The following is a 26621-nucleotide window of genomic DNA, read 5'->3' as shown; positions in this document are numbered from 1 at the left end:
GAGCTGGTCAACTGACCAAGTGCCTTTATAGGGAACAATCAGACGATTAAGGACAAGGAAGTCTGAGGTGGAGACATGAGAGTGGGCACAAAGTATGAAGGCCTTTGTATCACATGTTAATGCCCAGCAGGGAGCATCTACCATGGAAAAGGGACTCAGCCACAATCTGACAAAATGTTTCACCCAGCTGGCATCATCCAGCCTCTGACAGTGGGCATCCAGTGCTGGCATAATAGCAACAAGAGTAAAATGGCCTTTTTGACAGAGATGGAAGTTATGGGTGGGTCTATTTGCCTGGATTCCTTCTGACCAAGGCTAATCTAGGTTTCTTCTACCTTGTTCTCAAGTATAATTTCTTCTTACAGTGATTGACATGGGACTATCCACTTCCTTCTGATTTTCCACCCTCTCCCAGGGCAAAGTGACCAGTCCTGTGAACCGTTACAGATGAATATACAAGTTCACACTGTGTTTCTCTAAATAAGGCATCTTACAAGGGGATAAAGAAAATGTCATTGGGATTCAGGAAATGAGAATCTTTTTTTTTTTTTTTTTTTTTTTTTTTTTTTTTTTTTGTTTTGCTAGAGGAAGCATTGTTGAGCTAGCAATTTAATTGAATATTCAAGAACTTGCAGGCATATTGTATAAATTGACAATTGGATTTCATTTTTCAAATTCTCTACCCTGGCTTGAGTTAGAGCATGACCAATGACTATGTGTTCAAGCAATTCTGAGCCCATGATTGTAAGGGTTCTCAAAACATCAGATCTCGACAAAGTGTCTTCAGAGCTCTTTAACTTCAGGCAAAGGAAGTAATCAATTTCTTGGCATAAACAAGTGACGAGCAAACACTCAGTGACACCCTCTGACTTCCCAAAATGGGAAAAAGTGATGACTCAGCACCTAGTCCCCAGTTTGGCTCTTCCTACTTTAAGTTGATCATTCCCTCAACTATTTAAAATCATGCTTCCAGGTGTCAAAGGCGTTAGGTTTTCCTTTTCCTTTTTAAAAACCTTGCGCGTGCAAGTGATTGCTGTCTGAATGGCCATGGAATATTTTCATATCATGACACTCTAAGAGCGGAGAAGGTCATTATATTTGAGACTGTCTACATGTATTAGTTTATCTGAATCAGACCCTTTCCAGTAAACCAATCAGTGTCCTTCCTCAGTGTCTTCCTACATTAATATTTGTCCAGTTCTGTGTGGAAATTTTCACTTTGTGGTAATGCTGTCGAGAGAGAAAGAGTTCCCCTTAGATGTGCATCCATACTGATTGTACTTCAGGAGAATAACTTCCAATTCAATAAATAAACTTTCCTGTCACAGCCAAAGCCATGACACGAAGTAAGCCATGGTTCTGAAGCTTATTAGCCCAAATGGGATTCCTGACTAAAAGGGGAACTGGCTTCAATACAGGCTTCCTGAAATTCATAGGCAGACGCAGACCCATAATTGGTTTTCCTATTTCCACCTGCCAACTGGACATCATTGGATGACTTAAAAGTGCTTATCTGATGCCTAATGAAAATTCAGTCATTATCACCTCTCTGCTCCCTGCCTCCCCATATGCAAAGAGCCAGCAAATCTCCCCATACTATACCACTTTCATTTTTAAATTCTCCCCTCCTTTCCACCCACACTACCTCTATCTTATTAGTCTATGGTTTTCTTTAGCAGCCTCATGTATCTTTCTGTTTCTGGCCTCTGTTCTTTCCTCTGCCCAGCTGACTGGATTCCGTTTCCAAAACAGTAATTGTTATATCGTTCCCAGTCTGGAAATGCTTAGATGGCGTCCAATCACCCATAACAACGAAGAACGGTCTAAAGGGCTCTTGGCAATGAGGCCTCATGCTGATTTACAGCCTCTGATCGGCTGGTTCTCACAAAACACTCTGCTTAAACAGGACAAGATGAATTTAGTGACCCAAATGTCTCTGATCGTTCCTGCCCCCGTTTCCCCATTTCTTTACATGTAGTGGTTTGCAGCTACCTTCCACTCTCCCCATAATGCCTCATCTTTCAAAACATGAGATCTTTCCAGAATGGGAGATCTTCTCCAATACCCACACACATTCTTTCTCCTGTACTACAGTGGCCATTTGCATTTATTAGTAGAGGGCTCGCCACATTTCTTTGAGACGGAAGGAAACTTTCCTGTGTGAACTGACGGCAGCTAGGACAATATGCAATACTTAGCCCTTGCTCCGTAAGTCCTTTTTGAGTTAATGAATAGATGAATAAAAGAATGATTGTCACTGACCACCACCCTTCTCTCTTTTCCCCTCCTCTAACTCAAATGCAGAAACATGATAATAAATGCAAATCTTCAGTGGTATCTCCCTCGGGTCTTTGTACCTTCGTTCCAGCATGAGTTGCTAACTTCTTTTATCAGGGTCCTGAGCCGACTTTTCATTTGGTCTCCAAATCACTTCGCCAACACTCCTGGCCACCTAAATGGACCTATTTATCTCACCAATTAAAAAGCCTTCCAGAGCACTTTTATAACATATTGAACGAAATTATCACATATGAATTACGCCACCAAGAATTGTAAGCATTTACAATTCTTTAATATTTGCTTCAAATGTTTAAAATTTGAAAAAAAGAGAACTAATTTTTAGAAAGGAAGTAAAATCTAATTTCGCAGCATACCCTATGTCATTTTCCCTATCCCCTTCCTATTTCTCAGCCCTGGTCATCAGAAGCAATCTCTACCATCAACCCACTTTTATAGCTTTACTCACACACACACACACACACACACACACACACACACACATACACACACATACACACACACACACACACACACACACTAATTTTCGAAAAGGATGCATTGCATTGGTTTAACAAATTCGCACATTGAATGTGTGTGAGTGTTTATTTATATAAATGTGATCACTGCATACATCTTGCTGCATTCAAAATATGCTTGGATACTTATCTTTGTAAACCTATTGAGATAAATGTTTTCTATTATCTGATATATAGATACTATATTGTATTTAACATTAATGCTTATTTATTTTTCAGAGAGAGACAGACAGAGTACAAACAGGGGAGGGGCAGAAGGAGAGGGAGACACAGAATCCAAAGCAGGCTCTGGGCTCTGAGCTGTCAGCACAGAGCCTGCCCTAGTGCTCAAACTCATGAACCATAAGATCATGACCTGAGCCAAAGTCGGACATTTTAACTGACTGAGCCACCCAGGTGCCCCTATTTAACATAATATCTAGTTGTATTTAATTTGTCTTTTTGAAGAATGTTTTGGTCATATAGTCTCTTTTCTGTTTGCAATTATTGCTTTAATAAACATCCAAGCACCTGTACTGGGAGTTTATACTTATATATACACTCCTTGTGTATATATACAAATATATTCTTTATATAGTATGTATAATCTTTATACACACACACACACACACACACGCGCGCGCGCGCACACAGAGTGGGGGAGGGGCAGAGAGCGGGAAAGAGAGAATCCCAAGCAAGCCCTACACTGTCAGCACAGAGCCCAATGCAGGGCTCGAACTCGCAAACCATGAGATCATGACCTGAGCTGAAATCCAGAGTTGGGCACTCAGTGGACTAAGCCACCAGATGCTCCACTTACTCAAATTTTATTCTAATTTACATTCCCATCAAAAATTGTGAATATTATATACATACTAAATTGATTTTCCTGATTGACCATATTTCCTGTCATTTGCTTATGGCATCTGTTTGTGACTATTTTTGTTGCTATAAAATGCTAATTTTTTATGAAATCAGACTAAGCAATATTTCCTTGAATAGAGATTTTTCTCTTTACTTTCTTCTTGAAGGATATATTCCTTACTTGATGTCGTAAATATGCTCTCTTTTATTCCTTCCAATAATTTTGATACTTCTCCTTCCATATTTTGCTGTTGAATCATCTTTTTGTTTTGTCTTGTTTTGCTTATAGCATGGATTGGGTAAATATTTTTATTTAGAATTATAATACCATATTCATCACGTGCCATATCCGTTTTGGAGAGATGTCCTTAAATCCTTGAATTCTCATTAAAACTTACTTTATGTAATCTTTTAAATTGACATGCTTTAATTGATATATAAAGTGTGTTCCAAAAGACACATATTAAATGTACAGTTTGATTAATTTTTAGCACCACTCTGATCAAAAAATAGAGCAGAATACAGAAGTCTAGTAATACAGAAGTCCTCATCAAACCCTCTGAATGTGACTATTCACACACAATGGAAATATTTCATAACTTATAACATTAAACGTACCTATAAACACAACTCATATAAATGAGTTAAACCCAACTATTAACAAGGAGATTCTCAGATTGCAAAAAAATAAAACCAAGTCAAAATTAGTTACATATATTATATATATGTATATAATGTATGTATAAATTAGCTTAAATTACATATATCAAAAATAATAAATTATTTGTGTGTAAGGTTATTAAACAAGGAAAAATCTGGTGTATTCTAACCAAAATGAAGCTGCTATAATAATGCTAATATGAGAAATAGGAATTAAGGGGGTGCCTGGGTGGCTCAGTTGGTTGAGTGCGTCTTGATTTCACCTCAGGTAATGATCTCACAGTTATTGGGTTTGAACCCCGTGGAGGGCTCCACGCTGACAGTGCAGAGCCTGCTTGGCGCTCTGTCTCTCCCTCTCTCTCTGCCCCTCTCCTGCTTGTGCTCTCCCTCTCTCTTAAAATAAATAAACTTTAAAAAAAAATTTTTTTTAAAGGAAACGGAAATTAAGAAAACAAATGAATATACCAAAATTTACTTACCTGCCTTTGTGCTGATAAACATTTGGGTCATTTCCACTTTGGACTAACATAAACATTGCAGCTATAAGTGTAGACATACAGTGAAGCCTTGGTTTGTGAGCATAATTCATTCTGGAAACATCCAAATCACTTGTATATCAAAGCAAAATTCAAGATCCATTGGCTCAATTGTGATCATGTGACATTTGGCATCACATACTATTTGTATTGCAAGATATCTCTCACTTATCAAGTTAAAATTTAGGGACCCCTGGGTGGCTCAGTCGGTTAAGCGTCCAACTGGCTCAGGTCATGATCTCACGGCTCATGGGTTCGAGTCCCATAATCGGGCTCTGTGCTGACAGCTCAGAGCTTGGAACACGCTTCCGATTCTGTGTCTCCCTCTGTCTCTGCCCCTCCCCCACTCACGCTCTGTCTCTCTCTTTCTCAAAAATAAACATTTAAAAAAATAAAAACAAATTTATTAGAAATGTTTGCTTGTCTCGCAGAACACTCACAGAACAAGTTATTCACATACCAAGGTTTTACTGTATAGATACACCCACCCGTCTCTATATATCTTTTCATGAATATGTGCAGGCCATTCTTTTGGGTACATACTTTGAGCTGGAACTTCTGACCATACAGTATGCAAGCATTGAACTTTAGTGGATACTGCAAAACAGATTTCCAAGAGACTGTACCAATTTACACTCCCACAAGCAATATGAGACCCTTTTCATACTAAAGAACTATTTTAGTATTAAAGAATTGTTTTGGTTTTGTTTTCAATTATAGTCATTCTGATACATAGGTGATAGCATCTGATTGTAGTATAGTTTTTATTTCTATGATAGCTAATCATGTACAGCACGTTTTCATGCTTACTAGCAATTGTAGCAGACTTTTTAGCGAGTGACTTTTAAGTCTTTTTCTCAATTTTAAAATTGCACTGTCTGCCTTTTTTTAGTGACTGCTAGAAATCCAGGACTCTCGGAAGGAGGTTGATTCTCACAGCCTTAAGAATATGTTCTGAGGAGCACAGAGTCTTGATTTTACTACAATCAAATCTACCAGTCATTTCCTTTATAATCAGAGCTTTACATGTCCTATTTAAGAAAACTTTGTCTACTCGAAGATGATAAAAATATCCTCATATGTAATCTTCTATAGACTTTATTGTGTTACCTTTCATATTAGAGTTACAATCCACCTCAAACTAATTTCCATGCATGGTGTAAAACAGAGGTTCGGATCATTTTTTCTATATAGATATTTTATTGACATAACATTATTCGTTAGACAATCTACTCCTTTCTCCTTCATTGTTCTATTTGCGTACTTTTTTACATTAATACCATACTGCCTCCCTTACTATAATATAATAAATGCTGACATCTACAAAGGTAGGTTGCCTAACTTGTTTTTCTCCAAGATTAATTTCACCTTCCTTGCTCTTCTTTAGTTCCATATACATTTTAAAATCATTGTGAAATTTTTCACCAAAAAAAAAAAAAAATTCAGCTTAGATTTTAGTTGAAATTGTAATAAATCAATGGCCTGACTTTTAGGAAGCCCTACCAATATTTCATTGAGACTTTAATCCCTAAACATGAAACGTCATTCCTTTTATTTAGACAAATATATACAAAGTATATAAAGTATTGAGAGTAAATCCAGTGACCTTACTGAATTTACTCAATTACTAATAATTTATCTTTAGCCTTTTTTGGATTTTCTAAGTACACAATCCCATCATGAATAGGTGCTAAGTTATATCAAATGCACTTTCCACAACTGTTAAAATGATCAAACAGGGGCGCCTGGGTGGCTCAGTCAATTAAGCATCCGACTTAGGCTCAGGTCATGATCTCACAGTCCGTGGGTTCAAGCCCTGCATCAGGCTCTGTGCTGCCAGCTCGGAGCCTGGAACCTGCTTTGGATTCTGTGTCTCCCTCTCTCTCTGCCCTGCTTGTGCTCTGTCTCTCAAAAATAAGTAAACATTAATTTTTTTAATGATCAAATAAATTTCTCATTTTTATGGTGAATTACACGTTTCATTTTCAAATGTTAAGCCTACTTTGTATTCCTGGACTAAAACTCATTTATTTTTGATGTATTATCCTATTAGTATATCTCTGGATTTTTTTTTTTTTTGCACCAGGGTTTTTTACATGTTTATGAGAAAAATTAGCTAGTAACTTTGTCTTGTAATATTTTGAAAGGCTTTGGTTTCAAGTTTATTCTGGACTTTGAAAAGGATTTGGGTAGTTTTCTCCCATTAATTATGAATTAAATTTATATCATAGATCTAGGACTATTCAGAGTTTCTATTCTTTCTCGGGTGTGTTTTGTTAAATTGCATTTTCCTAAGATTTCTTTTATTTCTTCTGTTTTTTCAAGTTGATTTACATAGAGTTGTTTACAATATCCTTGTATTAACTTTTCATGTATGTGTTTTCCATTATGGGGGATTTGTGCATTAAACACTTTTTCTTGGTTAGTCTTGCCAGTAGTTTGTCAAAATTATTAGTCTTTTCAAGTGATCAACCCTTTCATTTGTTGAATTTCTCAATTGTGCATTTTTGTCTTTTTATAATTTTCTGCCCTCTATTTTCTTTAAAATTAATTTGATCCTTTTTTTACTAGATGATTAATATTGCTGCTCTCCCTTGTTTTATTCTAAAAAAAATGAAGCTACTGTCTTTCTTTTACTTCTACAGTATTTGATTTTTTAGCTTGATCAATGTGTGGCAAATGGAATAAAGGGTCTTTCTAAAATGTCTGTGTTCTATTCCCTGGAATCTGTGAATATGTTACCGTACATGGCAAAAAAGGAGACTGAGCATGTGATTAAGTTAGAGGATTCAAAGTGGGGAGCTTTTCCTGGGTTATCTGTGTGAGCTCAAAGAAATCAAAAGTGTCCTTAGAAGGGAAAGACGATGGCCAGAGAGTCAGACAAGGAAATGTGGAAAGCAGAGGGAGAAAATGGAGATTTCAAGATGCTACTTTAGTTGGCTCTGAAGATGAAGAAAAGAGCCATGAGCCAAAAAAAATGCATGTAGCCTTGAGAGCTGGAAAAAGGCAAGAAAGTGTACTCCCCTCAAGGTATCTGAAATACATCAAACCCGCTGACACCGTGATTTTAGCCTAGTGAGAACAATTTTAAACTTCTGACCTCCAGATTTGGCGACAATAAATTGGTGGCTTTGAATCACTAAGCTTGTGGGTATTTGTTACAAGCAGCGATGGGAAACTAATATCACATATTTGAACTTTTTTTGGTTACAGTGTCATTTGAACCTCACTTTTCCCAGCTAGATTCAATGTTTTCCTCCTTAGCTACATCCTCAGTGGTTTCTTCCAGATGGGTCGATGGATAATAAGCTTTCATAGACTTTGTATCTCTTACATGCCTTGACTTTATTCTGACACCTTCCGGTCAGTATAATGGCATAGCTAGTCTAAGCACTCTCAAGTTGGATACCTTAAAGATGACAGTTTATTGACCTTATTCTTTTTTTAATGATAAAAAGCCTGTTGTCAATCTAATTACTTTGAGTAAAATCTGTCTTCTTCCCCTTCTCGTAGATATTTAAAGCTATTTTCTATTTATCCTAGGTATCAGTGGAGATTTCCTCTTCCCCTTTTTAAGGTAAGTCTACGTATGTCATTTAACATAAAAATACATTTTTAGCTACCCTTCCTTTTTGTTTGGGAGACATAAGGAAGATTTTCCTTATTCTGTCTCATTCATCTGGACCTAGAAGACTTTAGAGATATTTAAATGAGAAATGGAACACCGGTATTAAGACATCTTGAAATATGACACTTCTAATGAAATCGCACCCCCTATTGATTTTAGCACAGTTGTGCACTCTTTGCATTGTTTCGAAAATTTCTTAGTAAGTCCTAGTCTGTCCCGATCTTACTTTCCCTCTTTATCACTTTTCCTAAGGCTCTGAATACCTTAATATCCACGTAAAATACAAGATAATGTGTCAGTTTAGCCATCCTAATACATTTCTATAAATTATGTCAACAGTGGCAGGGTTCTTATTTTATGCTACACTTGATTATTAAGGAAGAACATAGAGAAGATAGAAGAATGTAAACAAAATGCTAGTTAGATACATTAATTCAGTTTTCTGAAGTTCTTTGGTAAAAGGTGGATAGTGCATGTATCTTTGCAAGATCATTTTCTATAGTTAAGTAAACTAATTAAGTAAAAATAATTTTTCATAATTATCAGGACCATCATGGATGTGTGTATGTGCGGGCATGCACATGCACGCGCGCACACACACACACACACACTCTCTCTCTCTCTCTCTCTCCCTTTCCCATGAAATGCAAATTTTCTTGTTAAAAATGAAATGAAAGCTCCCTACATTCCACAGTACTACAGGAATAATTTTGTTTCAAGGTTACAAGTTTTGGGGCCCCTAGGTGGCTCCATCAGCTTCAACGGTCAAGCTTCCGACTTCGGCTCAGGTCATGATCTCAGGTTTCATGATTGCGGGCCCCACGTCAGGGTCTGTGCTGACAGGTCAGAGCCTGGAGCCTGCTTCAGATTCTGTCTCCCTCTCTCTCTGCCCCTTCCCCACTCTCACTCTTCCTGTCTCTCTCAAAAATAAATAAATGTTAATTTAAAAAAAACCACTTACAAGTTTTGTATTTTTCTCTTTTGAAAAGGGGCAAGTCGTATGGCATCAATATGTGTAAACAGCTTATGGGACTAATTCAAAGATATCTTAGGTGAAAATGACAGAAACTGTTCACTGTGGCAATTGCCAAACACATTGAGAAGGCAGAAAGAAGGTGTTGATCCTGAGAACCTCCTCGAAGCTAGGCTGCTTCCTCAGGCTCCCAGGCCCTCGCTCAGCTAGGAACTGAACTCTGAAATGCTCCCGCCTTCTCTGCCAGTCGCAGCACCAAAACCTTTATTTGTGTGGTTGTCAATAGTTGCCACAGAGGAAGCAATCTGTACTGATCCAAGCAAGAAACAATACAAAACTCTTGGCCCATGGAATTAGTTAACTAAGTTACAGTTCAATCCCAGCGTCACCAGTACCTCGTCTCAGTTTCCCCTTCACGAGAATGAAGGTAGCAAATATAACTGCCTCTTGCAATAATTATAAGGAATAAATGAGAGAGCATGTATGCAAATGGGCCAGATGTGAGATGTGGCCTGCAGATACAGTACGTAAAGAACTAAGCACTAAATTTAAACTCAAACTTGACTTAAATTTAACTTTGAACTTAGATTGTCCGAATCTAAGACATGCATGGCATCTTATCATTTATAATCTGTAGGACAGTAGATAATTGTTCACTGTTACGACACTATTCTCATGAATCTATGTGTCATCCCTGCGCAGGGACCATGCCAGTCTTCGCTGTGTTATTCCAATTTTAGTCACGTGTGCTGCCGAAGCGAGCACACAACAGTACTCTCGATGAGCATAAACCCTTAACGGGTTTTCCAAGAATTTTTTCCATCGTATAAGATTCCACGTGGAGAGAAGGTTTGGGGATGCATACGGCATTGTGCAGGCAACTTGCAGAACTGCGAAAGCCAGCCAGGGAACACAGACGGTGGAGAGGGTCGGTATCAAGCCTGAGAGTGTCCCTCAGATCAGGTAGAAGGGAAATCATGTGCTTTTGCTTCTGATAGACTAATTCTTGTCCCAGCACGAATATACAAGCCACTTAGCAAATTTATTTTAATTCAAACCTTAATGGCATTCAGAGCAACATTCTACAGAAGTTAACAGCTCTCCTGACAAGCAGCAGCAGATTGTGTGGCCCTAATATGCAGCTAAGTATTTTGAGCTACTCAGACATCTGGCCCCAGTGAAACAGCTGGAAAAGCAAAACTATTAACCTTTTGTTTGCAGTGAGAGCTTTCCCAATAGATGCCAAAACATGGTGGTAGACTCAGAAATACCTCGTAGTGATTCAGACAGCTCTTCTAATGGCAGGTGATGGTGTCGTGCCTTCTTTCCCTCCTTGTTGGGAAAGAAAATATTGTCTAGTTTGTCACCTATTTGATCTGTGTTATTTTACGTACACCTGTTACGCTGAGCTCACCACACGCAGGCAGAGAAAGGCTTTATAGACCAAAACAGTCTACCATGTCTAAAATCAAAGAAGCAGTTGGGATGCCTGGGTGGTTCAACTGGTTAAGTGTCTGAAGCTTGATTTCAGTTCAGGCCATGATCTCACAGTCCGTGGGTGTGAGCCCCACTTCGGGCTCTCACACTGACCTCGCAGAGCCTGCTTGGGATTCTCTCTCTCCCTCTCTCTCTGACTCTCCCCTGCATGTGCACTCTCTCTCTCTCTCTCAAAATAAATAAATACACAGGAAAAAGGTTAAAATAAATAAAATCGAAGCAGCCGTGTCTTTAGCCACTGAGGACATTTGTTGAAAGGGAAATTAAAGCAACATAGTATCAGAAGTGCAGGTCACAGAACTAAATATCTAATGAGACCGGGGCTCCTGGGTGGCTCAGTTGGTTAGGCATGCAGCTTCGGCTCAGGTCATGATCTCGCGATCCATGAGTTCAAGCCCCGCGTTGGGCTTTGTACTGACAGCTCAGAGCCTGGAGCCTGTTTCAGATTCTGTGTCTCCCTCTCTCTCTGACCCTCCCCCGTTCATGCTCTGTCTCTCCCTGTCTCAAAAATAAATAAACGTTAAAAAAATTAAAAAAAAAATATCTAATGAGAGTTAATCAGATATATGTCAGTTCTTTATTATTTATTCATTCTCATTTTGTAATGTTCACTGAAACTTTGTTTATAGAACAAAGTGGAACATGGGGAGCTCGTGTAAGTTGTCCCGAAAAACACACTTAGAACACCACCATTATGAAGTTGGAACCCACACAGTCCCCGTGGACCTTCCACACAACCCCCTAAATACACCAGATTGTAGTTTTTGCCCAGAAGTTTTTCAATTCTGATTAAATTTTAAAATGTTCCACATAAACTCCATCGTGGTAGTTTTTCCAGAAATGCCAGGTTCCAGATCTTTCTGGATACTTTGTGTGTCTCAGGGGTTACTTGCTTCAGTAAAAGATAGAGTTAAATAAATGACGGTATCTACCGCAGCCTCTTAGGTGGAAAGGCCCTTGTGTGTAATAGAGCTGCTCACATAAATTTTAAGTGGCCAGTAACAACAGGAATGCAAAAATGATAAAGGAAAGCGTCAGAGCAAAATACATTAGTAGTGGCAGATAGTGACAAAATTTAACAAATGGAGACTTAAAGTTAATGATATTTTTTTTCAAGTAAAAACAGGGGAAAAAGGAAATCCATCACAATATTTTAAAAGATTTTAATCAGAGTTTTGAAAACTATCTATGACTGTAGGTCTGAGAAAGGATTCCTGGAAGAAGAGAGGGCAGGAGAAGAAGGCATCTCGGATTATGACAATGGCTTGAGGAAATAAGCCAGTAGACTGGATAATGGATTTGGATTTGGAGGGTACAGAAGTAGACATATCAGAGGGGACTCTAAGGGTTCTAGTTTGCCTAGCAGGGTGACTGGTAGTGTTATCCATTTATCTCAGAACATGGGAAGAGGACCTTGCATGAAGGGAAGTCCTTGAGTTCACTTGGAGACCTAAAAATCTTGAAGTACATTTGAGACACCCAACTAGGGATGTCCAGCAATCAACTACATATGAGTGTGTTACATAGAAAACTATCTTATAATAATTTATTTGAAGCATCTTGCACAATTAAGATTGCATAAAGAAAGAAAGCCAAAACAAGGGAAAGATCAAGACAGAGATACTTTATTTCATGCTATGCCAAGTAACATTTTTCCAACTCCCAAAAAACACCAGTCCCTTAGAGTTTGTTGTAAGTGGGCCCCTTAGTTGTTCAATGTGACAACCTTCGATAGAGGTTTGAGGACCGATGATGAAGGGAGAGAAGGATTCGCTTGTCAAGTGAGCACATGTAAAGACAAATAAGAGGCAAACATGGGCCTTACATGGCAGTGGTAGAGAAGAGAATATTTCAAGATGGGCAACATTAGAAGTTACAACTGTGGTTGGGGCTTCAGCGATGGTGATGATTTAAAAGGAAGGCCATTGAACTTGGCAACACGAAAGTCATGAGAGTTCTTGACAAAAACCATCTCAGCAGAATTACAGAGGTGGAAACCAGATTGGAGCGGTTGAAGGGGTGAGAAGAGTTTAACTCTCAAACCTCATCACACACTGAATTCTCTAGTGACATCTATCCCACTGCAGTGAACTTATATCTGTCACAGCCTTTCAAATGAAAGGTGAGTCCATTGATATGAGGACCCTATCTGATCCATCTTTGCATACCAGTCTCGCTGTAGCAATTGGAGCGGTCCTCCCAAATCATAAATCAGATGAGATCCCTACTAAAACCCTCCACTGGTTCCCAGTCTACCGAGACATAATGACAGGGTTTGCATGACTCCAAGACCCTCTATCGGCCATTCCCTTGATCTCTCTGGCTCTGTCTTCTACTACTCTCTCCTCGGCCATTCACCAAATGACCACGAACTCCTCACTCTTCCACCAAATGCTAAGCACATTGTTCCCTCCTTGCTTACTATTCCTTCTACCTCATGGGCTCTTCTCCTAGACACCCTTGTGGTTAGTTTCCTGGCTTATTCCTGGTCTTCATTCAAACATCACCTTTTCTGAGAGTCTTTCCCGGACAACCCATCTGAAAGGTGGCTTCCTCACCATCCTATAACAGTAGTCTCTATCCTCTTTCCCATTTTATATAATTGTTTCTTTAGTACTTAACACTTTCAAGCAAACTCTAATTTATTTGTCCTATTTTGCGTCTTCTCCATTAGAACATGAGTTCAACGAGTGTAGGAATTTCACATGAGTTTTACTGCTATTTCCGCAGCTCCAAAAGAGTATTCTGCACAGGAAACCACTCCATAATTATTTGTTGAATGAATGAAAAATTCTAGTGCCTAATACTGTGCTCTCTACATAATTGACAGTTGATAAATTAATGAGTACACCTTCGTATTATGACCAAATTACACTGTTAATTGCCAACATTGTATTGAATGAAAGGATGCAACTGATTCCTTTTTCAAAACTGTCTGCTTGCCATTAGTTTTTGATATTTATCTTTAACTAATCAAAATTGCATTATAGTCATTATGGTAAAATTCTTTGAAGCAATTTGGAACTGCAGGGTTTCGTTGGCCATCCATATCAATCTTGAAATTAGATTGATGTAATGCTGCCCACTCATTTGAGTCTAATGCTTTTCCTGGAGCCTCGGAGTAAAGAATATGTTTGGGTTTTATATATATATATATATATATATATATATACACATATATATATATGTATATATATATATTTATAAATATAAAAATATATATATATATATTAATTTCTCAAGTACCAGCACTAAACATATGGATTGTACAAGCCTGAAATCTTTTTGTTTTTAATCCCATTCTAAGTGTGAGCCTGGCTTCACTGAGCAGAAAGAATAGATAATGCCATAGTTCGGACTTGACTAAGAGAGTGGCCTAAACAATTCGGTGGAAATGTTCCATGGCATCTTTATGTCCTTTACTGATGTTTATTTCAAATTGAGTCGCTTATTGCTCCAAAAATTTCAGCTTAACATGGTTTCATATCATCTTTCTCCCCAAAGAAGATAAAGACCAGGTTGTTGAGCCATATCTCCATTAGCTTCATAAATTTATGACTTGTCACCAAGTATAAGTACGTGAAAATTGTCATAATGACAGAGATTAGTCTGTCCAGGGCAGAGGCAAGATCTTGATGCAAAACTTCTAAGCAGAATAAACAATTTCCTCTGAGGAGCTCGGTGAATGTTTTTAAGAAATATGGCTCACTGGTGACACTGTCACAAGAACAGCAAGCTGTGTTTTTTGGGAGAAAAAAAATTCATTTCATGATGACAAGTATGAGGTACAGCAGCCACTGTTCCCCTGAGGCCCAAACACCACAGGAAATGTGTATGGAGACGACCCGGCATGGCCAAAGACCGTGTTGTAGGTTTCATGTCAAAAGCAAAAAAAAAAAAAAAAAGAAGAAGAAGAAGAAAATAGTAAATTCATTCCTCTGGGACATATTTCTACTTCTTTGTCTTTCATCTTATCCCAACTAAGATAACCTCACTTTTTTTTTCAATATATGAAATTTATTGTCAAATTGGTTTCCATACAACATCCAGTGCTCATCCCAAAAGGTGCCCTCCTCAATACCCATCATCACCGACCCTCCCCTCCCTCCCACCCCCCATCAACCCTCAGTTCGTTCTCAGTTTTTAAGAGTCTCTTATGCTTTGACTCTCTCCCACTCTAACCTCTTTTTTTTTTCCTTCCCTTCCCCCATGGGTTTCTGTTAAGTTTCTCAGGATCCACATAAGAGTGAAACCATATGGTATCTGTCTTTCTCTGTATGGCTTATTTCACTTATCATCACACTCTCCAGTTACATCCACGTTGCTACAAAACACCATATTTCATTCTTTCTCATTGCCACGTAGTACTCCATTGTGTATGTAAACCACAATTTCTTTATCCATTCATCAGTTGATGGACATTTAAGCTCTTTCCATAATTTGGCAATTGTTGAAAGTGCTGCTATAAACATTGGGGTGCATTTGCCCCTATGCATCAGTACTCCTGTATCCCTTGGGTAAATTCCTAGCAGTGCTATTGCTGGGTCATAGGGTAGGTCTATTTTTAATTTTTTGAGGAACTTCCACACTGTTTTCCAGAGTGGCTGTACCAGTTTGCATTCCCACCAACAGATACTAACATCACTTTTTTAATTCATTAGCATTCATGCTAAACCCCTTTCAGAGCCTTAAGATGAAAGAGGCAAAATTGTACTCTGATTCCCCCAAATTGTATAAACAGAGCAAGTGGGGATTCCTTACCCTTTAGCATAACAGAGACAATATCATAAACATCACCTTCCATAGATTTTTTTTTTAATGGAAACAGCTGCATGGTCAGCTTGGAAATCTCCATGGTGTGGCCACTGCACTCACGTTTTCCAGCACAAAGCTCTGGTAGATCAGCTTGTTCAGGCTGGATCCAGTCCTCAAAGCCCAGGTGTATTTACAAACATCCTTTTCAGACAAATGGCTTAAGGGAGAAGGGTGTTGTGGTGCTGTCTTTTGCTTGCTCTAAGGCCCATTTGGCTGTAAACTGACATCACTTAGGTGTGTTTCGCCATAAGAAACCTTTTCCCAGATGAAAGGCATTTGCCAAAGACTCTGTGCCCTGCTTAACTAGAACCATAGTGTGAGTCCAGGCTGCAGAGTCTGAGAAACCTCGCAAAGCTGGTGTGGCCAGTTACTATCTGTGCCACACTGGGCAAGTTACGTGAACTCACCGGGCTTCACTGTACTTCATGTGAAGTAGGAATAACTAATAATTTCTACTTTATAAGGTAGTTATGACAAGTAGTTGAGTGACTGGAAAGTTCGCGGTTCAAGTAATATGTGACAAGGGAGTCAAGAACACTCAAGGGGGAAAGGAAGGTTTCTTCAGTCAGTGGTGCTGGGAAAACTGGATATCCACTTGCAGAAAAACAAAACTGGATCCCTATCTTATACCACCCATGAAAATTAACTCGAAATGGGTTAAAGACTTAAACATAAGACCTGAAACCATTAAGCACTTAGAAGAAAAGATAGAGGGAAAGTTTCCTAATATTTGTCTTGGCAACAAGTTTTGTGGACATGATATCAGAACACAAGCAATAAAATTAAAAAAAAAATTAATAAGTGAGACTGCCACAAGCTAAAAATCTTCTGTACAGCAAAGGAAATTATCAACAAAATGAAAAGGCAACCTATGGCATGGGAGAAACTATTTGTAAATCATTCATCTGATAAGGGATTAATATCCAAAATATAGAAAGAACTCATATAACTCAATAACAATGAACAATCTGGCTTTAGGACAGAGGACCTAAATAGACATTTTTCCAAAAAGGACATCCAAATGGCCAACAGGCACATCAAAGATGCCCAACACCACTCATAATCAGGGAAATACAAATCAAAATCACAGAGAGATAACACCTCACACCTGTCAGACATGGCTGTCACAAAAAACAAGAGTTGGGGGGCATGGGTTGTCCAGTTGGTTGAGTAACCAACTCTTGGATTTCAGCTCAGGTAGTGATCTCATGATTCATGGGTTTGAGCCCCGTGTCCTGCTCTGCACTGACAGTATTGGAGCTTGCCTGGGATTCTCTCTCTCCTCTCTCTTCCCTCCTCCATGTCTCTTTCTCAAAATAAATAAATAAACTTAAAAAAAAAGAAAAAAAGGAAAAACAAGAGATAACAAGTGTTGGCCAGGATGTGGAGAAAAGATATTCCCTAGGTATTGTCTGTTGGTTTGCAAACTCCTAGGGAGCTTCCCAGGTGAAATAGGAAACTGGCCCCATAGACAGAGGGCAGGCAGAGGCCAAAGAAAGAGGCAGGCCACTCCAGACTGGTAGGTAGCAGTACTAATAAGTAAAGGAACTCATGTTCAAGGTTGGGTTTGGGTTGCTGCAAGATGAGTAGATCTCTACACCTACCTGCCAAATTGTAAACATTTATATACAGCTTTTACCTGGGTTCAGTCATATATACCATCAAGATGGTCTCAGGACTACATCACTATCCCAAAGCCATGTCTTTGGGCAGCTTCTGGTAGTGGAGAAGGCAAGGGGAGCCCGTATTCCAAGGACAAGAGCCTCCCATTACCCAGGTCCAACCACAGATCAACCAGTGGTAATGTCTTCTTGATGACCTTCCCCAAAACTGTACCTTCTGTGACCAGCTCTTATGATCTCACATGTCCCCCTCCTCCACAGTGGGTCCTGAGAGGTCAGCAAGGGGTTTCACTGGCATGGAGGCAGCTCCTTTGGTGGCTATCTTGCTGCATTGGAGGCAGATATCACAGAGCAAGATGGCCACATGCAAGAGAAAACACAGATTAAGACAGTGGCTCTCAAAATCAGTGACAACTTTTTCCACTAAGAACCCCATGATATGAGCCACTGATTCATTTGGTCCCTTAAGCCAAGGGGCAAGATCACTCTTTCACTTTTATCCTCATATGATTTAAAAGATGGGATGTTGGCAAATCCATCAGATATGAACACACAGTATTCTGTTTAGATGATGGCACAGGTGACTCCTTCAAAGTCCATTCTATTTTGGAGGACAGCTCTTCTCATTAGAGATATCTCAGCACTCAGTAAGGACAAGCTTTGTTGGCTATCACTTGATCCTTGCTGAGTGAATTTAGTAAGGACTTATTTGTGTGCCATGATGCCTTTTAGGACAATGGAAGAAAGGAAGACAGCAGCCAAATGATGGTATTTGTGGAAAACAGTGTCCACCTGGCCTTGAGAAGGGGGAAGCTGGCAGTTTTAGGAACGTGACCTGGTTGTCCATACCATATGTGTGACCCTGGAGAGGCAGCACTGTCAGGCATGAGGAGATGGACTGGGGACAGGACATGCCAGACCAGGACTCCCAACGCCTCCCCTCCTTCAATGGGATGTGTTCTTTCAATGGTGCATTTCAATCAGTCCAGCTTATTGCAGGACAACAGGCTCCCGGTGGAGAGTGACTAGTCTCCCCTTCATTTGGGGGTGCAAATTAACTCAACATCCCTAAGGGACCTCCACTGAAATTTCTAGCAGCCAATTCCTTTCCCAGATGTGATGGGGCATGATATTCTCAGCAGCATAGCACATTGATCCACTGTGAGAGTGAAGGCAATAGTTGTTTCCTGTGACTTCCATACCTTTCCCAGATTTAATGCCTCAGTAGGGGTCTATGACCTGGTATATGGGCAACAGGCCCGACTGGTTAATTATCCACATGTATTAAAGCCTGGACGGTACTTTAGTCTACCCAGCCAAGGTGGGTTTACCTGTTAGTAATTTAATCTGCTGGGGGGGGGGGTTGTCTGCTATTTTTTTTAATGTTTATTTATTTATTGTGAGCAAGAGAGAATACGCAAGTAGGAGACGGCAGAGAGAAAGGGAGAGAGAGAATCCCAAGCAGGCTCTGCACCTTCAGCTCGGAGCCCGATGCAGGGCTGGATCTCACAAGCTGTGAGATCATGACCTGAGCTGAAATCAAGAGTTGGATACTTAACCAACGGAGTCACCCAGGCACCGCTAATCTGCTATTGTAATTTTCCCTTTTCCCTTTCTACCAAACCTGCTGCTTGCAGGTTACAAGGGAGATGGAACCTTTCTTCAACATCATGCTCTTCTTCCCAAACTTACACATTCATGACCTTTGAAATGTGACCCCCAGTCACAGTCTAGTAGATGAGGGTATCTACACACGGTACTCAATTTCTCTAATCCCCCGATGGTGGCACCCTAGTCTGCACGGCGGCAGGGGACAGCTTAGATGAGGCCAGATGCAGTGTCCACACGAGCCAAGGCATATTCATAACCCTCACTTGGGTCAGTGCAAACGATTTGCCAATCCCTTGCTGGTTGAGAACTCCAATGGAAGGCCCAGACTCCTTCGGCAACTGCCTCGGGTGTTGCCTAAAACACACAGGACATGTTGTCACTACATTAACCAAGTCACTGTATTTGAAGGGCAACCCAACGTTCTTGGCAATACTCCATCTCACCTGGGCACTGTGGCGGCCACTCCGTCTATGCACCCCATCTGCTGAATCCACCAAAGGGTCAACGGCTAGGGCTCAGACCAGAGCTATAGCATCAGCTTCCTAGCTGCCAAGGGGGTGTCAGTGTCATACGAGACAGGACATAGTAAGGCAGCAAGGACTGCCTTAGGCTCCTACAGACGGACTAAAATGTCTCTCCACATATTCTGATCCCACAAAGGCTCATTCATGGTCACGTTGCCCTTAGCTTCCTATCGTCCAAGCCACAGGGTTCATTCCTTTAGAACAGCCCAACTGTCAGTGCAAAGAATTCATATCCAGAGCTCATGAGTCATCACCAGCCAGACTGCTGTGAGCTCAACCCGACCCGCCGCCGTGCTGACTCCTGCGTGACGGGTTCTACCCGGAGGAGCCCCGGGTACACTGCTAGGAGCTACCGGTCTAGGCGCGTATATTGGGCTTCTGCCCCCTTCCAGAGCTGGGGCCAAAATCCGAAGGCATTTTCCCCCTTCTGTGGTCTCTGTCATAGTGTCTGGCCCATGCCTTCCTGAGTCACAGACACATCTAACTCAAATGACAGCCCTACCTGGGAGCTGCCCAGGCCTTGAACCTATTCCACTAGGTCACTCAAAGACACCTTGTTACTCTAACCCTCAGTCCCACACACGCCTGTTTGGTTTTTGGTTTTGTTTGGTTGGTTTGTTTGTTTGTTTTTCTTTTTAACCAGGACATAAGGGACAGAGGTACTGTGCCAGGTGGGGATTAAAAATCCTCCAAAACCCCAAAATCTCCACAAAGTCTTGCACCTCTTTCACCCTTGGAGGGGATGAATAGGCTTGTACCTTATCAGTCGCAACTTCTGGGACAGTGTGCACTTTACCCTGATCGAATAGCTCCCAAAACCTCACGGCGGCGCCTGGGCCTTGAACGTCCGGTGGGTCCAGTGCCCATCCTCTCCCTCACAGATGCTCCAGCAAACCCTTCAGGACGCCCTTCAGCAGAGGTGATTCTTCACGTGTTAACATCATAGCGTCAACGTAATGGGCCCATTTTACTACTGTGGGGAAGGAGGGAAAGGACAGGTCTCCAGCCACCATCCCTCGACACATTGCCAGGCTATGCATGCAGGTAGCCTGGGGAAAGCACCTGAAAGGTTCATTATTGTTCCTCCCACATGAAGGCAAATGGATCTCAGTTATCAGAAACCTGTCCAAGCCTGTTCCATCAATCTCCTTGAAGATGAAACACTTTTGCAAGATCACTTTGCCACAGCATCCTCGTGAGACAGTAACTCTGCAAATGACAAAAGATGGCCATGGTTAAAAATCTAATGAGAGTCCGTTACAATACAATGGACAAGGGAACTTGGTAACTTCTGTGACAGACATTTTTTTAACTGACCGATACATTATAGCAGAGCACCTCAGATTTTTAGGAATTTCATACAATGATACCCTAAAGAAAGGAGTATCACTCCTTATTTGACAAAGCTTCCCATGAAATTCAATATACATAAAAAGTCACATGCGCCTATCTCTTTTAGTAGAGAAGGCTCAGGTTCCTGAAGTAATCAAATACCTGATGAGGACAAAGCAGAATTTTTGTTTTCTAGGCAAGTTACGTTAAAGGGAAAGAAAAACCTTTGCTTACAATTTCTTATTAAGAGCCGGTTGATGATGTAAGAAAACTGCCCTTTTTTTTTGTTTAAACACTTATTTACTATTGACAGACAGAGAGACACAGAGCGTGAGCAGCGGAGGGGCAGAGAGAGGGGAAGACACAGAATCCGCAGCAGGCTCCAGGCTCCGAGCTGTCAGCACATAGCCCAACACGAGGCTCGAATCCACAAACCGTGAGATCTTGACCTGAGCTGAAGTTGGACGCTTAACTGACTGAGCCACCCACGCGCCCCAGAAAACTGTCCTTTTAACAGAGAGAAAACCAAATTCTAATTTTGCACCAGGGTACTTTTTTGCTCTTTTTAGCTTGCATAAATCCATTCCAATCTTAGCTTGACGGCACATAAAGGTCCTTTCTCCACATCCTTGCTCCACAAACCTTCTGCAACGTTCTATATCCATTCAGCTTGGATTTCAAAACTGTAGCTTGAATCAGGTCCCCACCCACGTGGCTAAAGCTGTTCACTGACTTCTTACAGAGGCTGCGCACTGAATTGGGGGCAAGGGAACTTTTATAGCAGTTTTGGTTTGTTGGTTTACTTAAACTATTTTCCCTTTCCTTTCCTTCAGTCTCTGTGGGTGATGTTTTGTTTATCTCCTGGGTGTTCACATTTCAAAGGCAGGCTGAGATTTACAACTTGAAGGGACAGAGAAAGAATTCAAATTTTCTCCCAGAAGTTTTTTGGCATAACTGTTATTTAACGTTCCTTTGTATTAGGGTCCAGAAAGGGCATGGGGCATTTTGTCTGTGTCTTCATCAATTAACACATCCATTTCTTCATTTTTGTTATCTGCCCAGAGATTCCACCTCTTAGCGTTTTTTGTTTTTTTGTTTTTGTTTTTTTTTTTAATGTTTACTTACCTTGAGAGAGAGAGAACGCACAGGGAAGGGACAGAGAGAGAGGGAGACAGAGAATCCCAAGCAGGCCCGGGGCTGTCAGCTGTCAGTGCAGAGCCAGACTTGGGGTTCCATCTCAGAACAGTGAGATCACGACTGCGTCGAAATCAAGAGTCGGAGACTTAACCAACTGAGCCACCCAGGCGCCCCTCCACCTCTTACACTCCGATCAGGCTTTGTCACAAGTGCCTGGATCTTTGTTGTTGTTGTAAATGTGTATTTTATTGATTTTTGAGAAAGGGAGAGAGATCACAAGTGAGGGAGGGGCAGAAAGGGGAGACAGAGAATCCCAAGCAGGCTCCGTGTGATCAGCACGGAGCCTGATGCGGGGCTCAAACTCCTGAACAGGGAGATCATGACCTGGGTCGATATTAAGAGCTGGATGCTTAACCAGTTGAGCCACCCAGGCACCCCAGAAGTGCCGTCATCTAATTCTACGGCAGCACGAACTTTCCGAGTTTTTCAGAACAACACAGTAAGGCCTCCAACTTACTATCCTGCCATCCCAACTTATCTACCAGCCTGTAGAAGCCAGAAGAGTGGTGGGCACTCAAAGGTCTTTCCCTAACCCGAGCTCCTCTTCCAACTTTCTAACTGGAACTTCAGCCTCTAGTCTGGCATTGGTGGCCAGCCCAGCTGCCCACAGAGGGGCCGGCCCCCTGTGCGACCCTGCATTTCCCTTCTGTGCTGCAACACACTCTGTGGGGTTCCTCAAACGAGCCCCTGAGGCAGCCAACATTTTAGGGTGTCCCCATATTCACAAAGTAGTCCACAAGCATCTGACATACGGACCACCCCTCCCCCAACAGAGGTCACAGGCCAGCTTGAGATTTCCCCTGTGGATGCCTCTTCTCCAAGGCTAGAGAATTTATTTAAAGGCTTATACTAGCCACCTTTTCCCTCACAGAGGTCAATGACCAACTCCAATGTCTCAGTCCCACGGCCTATGTGTTATTTCTTGGCTGGCTCACCAAGTTTTGGTTTGCAAACTTCAAAGGAGCTTCCCAGGTGTGATCTACCACTGGCCTTCATGTGCAAGAGGGCAGGGAGAGACCAGAGAAAGAGGTGACCACTCCATATTGGTCTTACGAGCAAAGAAACTTACATATAAGGCTTGTCTGGGTGGCTGCAAAATGGGTAGATCTCTGTGCATATCCACCAAATCTTAAAAGTTTATATAGAGCATACCATGTACGTCGTGTGAGTATTCTCCACACGGCATCACTATCTCCAGGCTATATCCCTCTGAGTGAGAAAGGCAAGTGGAACCCATATTCCAAGGGCAGAGGAGGAGGTGAGGAGCCTCTTTCCACTGGGGTTCAACTCAGAGGTCAACAGGCAGTCACATCTCCTCAATGATCTCCCCCAACGCCGTTGGTGAGAATATAAATCGGCACCACCCCAATGGAAAACAGTGTGGAGGTTCGGTAAGAAATTGAAAATGCAACTATTAGACGATCTGGCAATCTCACTTTGGGGTATGTATAAAGGAAATGAAAACAGGATCTCAAAGAGATATCTGCACTCCTATGTTTATTACAGCATTATTTATAACAGCCAAGGTATAGAAAAACCTAAGTGTCCATCAACAAATAAAAGGATAAAGAAGGTGTGGTTTACATCTACAGTAGAATATTTTTCAGCCATGAGGAAAAAAAAGCCATGCGACAACATGGATGAAACTTAAGGACACTATGCCGAGTGAAATAAGTCAGACAGAGAAGGACAGATTTCCTATCATCTCACATGTATGTGGAATCTGAAAAAGTTAAACACAGAAACAGAACAGAATGGTGGTTGCCAGGGACTGGGGAGTGGGGAAAATGGGGCAACGTCGGTCAAAGGGCACAAACTTCGGTTTTAAGATGAATAAGTTCTGGGGATCTAATGTACCACATGCTGATTATAGCTAATAATACTGTACTGTATACTTGCAAGTTGCTAGGAGAATAGGTCTTAAATGTTCTCACCACAAGAAAAGAAATCGTAATCACGTGAAGGGATAGAGGTGTTAGCTAATGCTGCTGTGGTAATGACTTTTGCAACGCATAAATGTATCGAGTCAACACATTGTACACCTTAAATTTACACTATATTAAATGTCAGTTACTTCTCGGGCGCCTGGGTGGCTCAGTTGGTTGATCATCTGACTCTTGATTTCGGCTCAGGCCATGATCTCCTGGTGGTGGGATCCAAGCCCATATCGGACTCCGCGCTGAACATCGAGCCTGCTTAAGATTCTCTCTCTCTCTCTCTGCTCCTCTCCCCACAGCGTGCGCTCTCTCTAAGTTAAAACACAAAAAAAATTATTTAAAAAATGTGTTTTTTCTCAATAAAGCTGGGGAAAATAAAGAATAAAGAAAGAATAAAGAATGCCTGCACGGTGTTGGAGCTCAGTCGATAGGTATGGTATTTTCCATGTCAGTCTCCAAACTACAATATTGTGGAATATTATCTGATACATGCTATGACAGTCCAGTAATGAATTGGACCCCATAGCTGACTTGTAAGAATTAGAATCCTAATGAGTCGTGTTCGCAATAGCATCAGATTCCCTGCAAAAAGTATAGATGTTAGGCAGCAAAAACTCTAAATTAGTTTCCACTTGACTAAAGTTTTTTGATCTCTATTTGTGAGCCAATTTTGAGAAAATGTTAGTTTCATAAAGATCCTGTCTTGCATCACTAGAGCTATCTTTTTAATCATTTAAAAATTCATGTGTAGCATCTCTTCTTACAATATGTTACGATATCACACTGTGAAATGTGAATCTAAAACATCAGGTAATTTGTAATTCAGCTCTGGGCGCCTGTCGAGTGAGAGGAGTTTGGAAATGGACTGCCTACAATCTGGAATCACAAGTGAAAAACAGCTTGGTGGCATTTGGATTTTTACTCTGAACTATTTTATATTCCTAATACTTATAGAAATGAACAATGAGGGCGCCTGGGTGACTCGGTCGATTAAGCGTCCGACTTTGGCCCAGGTCATGATCCCACGCTTCATGGGTTTGAGCCCCACATCGGGTTCTGTGCTGACAGCTCGGAGTCTGGAGCCTGCTTCAGATTCTGTGTCTCCCCTGCCCCTTCCCTGCTTGCATTCTGTCCCTCAGTCTCCCAAAAGTAAATAAACATTTTAAAAACTAAAAAAAAAAAAATAGAAATGAATAATGGATTAAGAGAGGTGTATATTTCTGTCCCTTCCCCTTCACACGCCTCCTCAGCATTGTATTTAAACCTTCAGAATTACCAAAGACCAAATTCCCCAAAATGTATGAAACAAGTAAAAATATTCATCAGTCATCTATTTATTAGATACCTACTGTGTATGAAGATGTTAAAAATCAGAAATACAACAGTAAGTAGGCTATCTTGAGAAGGGCTTACAGACTAATGGGACCTCACAGGTAATTTAAGAGAGGGGCTCCTGGGTGGCTCAGTCAGTTAAGCATCCGACTTCAGCTCAGGTCATGATCTCAAGGTTCATGAGTTCGAGCCCCTGTGTAGGTCTTTGTGCTGACAGCTCAGAGCCTTCTGTGTCTCCCTCTCTCTCTGCCCCACCCCCACTTGCTCCCTGTCTGTCAAAAATGAATAAATGTTAAAAAATTGTTTTAACTCAAGAGAAACTGAATAGTGCTCGTTTTACCATTTTCTAGTCTCAAAGTGATTGTTTATTCAAATTACACCTAGATATACATTCCTTCAGTGAAATATAAACAAGATTCATTCTTAACTGTGATACACAAGTTTTACTAAGTTAAATATGCCACATTTGTCGGTATGGGATCTGTGTATCTTCATCCTCACTGACAAACGGCAAGCAAGACCAATGAGATTCGTGTGTCATTTCACAGGAAAGAATTATAATCCTAAGCACAAACTGATCACCTTTCTTCCCTGTTGTATTACTCTTGTTGTGGGGGCAGGAGGGGAGGAGAGATATCTTTGCCATATTTAGAAAGTGCTTGACTCTCTTCCCACTTAAAAATTTCGAAGTTGATTTCTCAAAGCCTCATTTTCACCAGTGGCTCTCCAAGAGTGAGTGGTTCCCAGACCAGCCACACTGGCATCAGCAGGGAACCTGCTGGAAATGGAAATTTAAGACCATCATCCAGACCTATTGAATCAGAATTTCTGGGAGTGGGGGCCCGTGATTTGTGTTTTGACAAGCTTGGCAGGTGATTGTGAAGCATACTCAAGCCTGAGAACCATAATTTCAGTCCAAGGTCAATCCCGTTGAGTTTTTTCCAAGACGGTCATTACATTTCCTAGAGCTGCGCAGTCCCACGAGGTAGTTAGTAATCAGCGTGGCTACGCAGCTCTTGAAATGCGGCTAGTCCAAGTTGAGATGCGCCTTAAGGGCAGAAAGAGTTCTAACTTCAGAGATTTCATGGAAAAATGTTAAATATTGAAGTATTTTTTTATTAACCGACTTTACTTCTTACAGTGGTTTTAGGTTCACAGTCAAATCAAAAGGAAGGTACAGAGGTTTTTATATACCCTCTGCCCCCACATTTGCCATGCTCCCCCCACCCTCATTATCGACACCCCCCGCCAGAGTACTACATTAATTATAGTCAATCAATCTACACTAACACATTATC

General features: G+C 41.0%; 1 non-coding gene across 1 annotated transcript; it reads right to left on the bottom strand.

Moving 5' to 3' along the window:
* Positions 1–10113: 10113 nt before the first annotated feature.
* On the bottom strand, positions 10114–10221 carry LOC125911986 (U6 spliceosomal RNA). The gene has a single exon (XR_007454560.1). It is a non-coding gene; the product is annotated as a U6 spliceosomal RNA (small nuclear RNA).
* Between the last annotated feature and the right edge of the window lie 16400 nt (positions 10222–26621).

Source organism: Panthera uncia, assembly GCF_023721935.1.
Source record: "Panthera uncia isolate 11264 chromosome C1 unlocalized genomic scaffold, Puncia_PCG_1.0 HiC_scaffold_3, whole genome shotgun sequence".
Taxonomy (NCBI): Eukaryota; Metazoa; Chordata; class Mammalia; order Carnivora; family Felidae; genus Panthera; species Panthera uncia.
The sequence above is the reverse complement of the archived record's forward strand: the minus strand, read 5'-3'. Positions and strand labels throughout refer to the sequence as shown.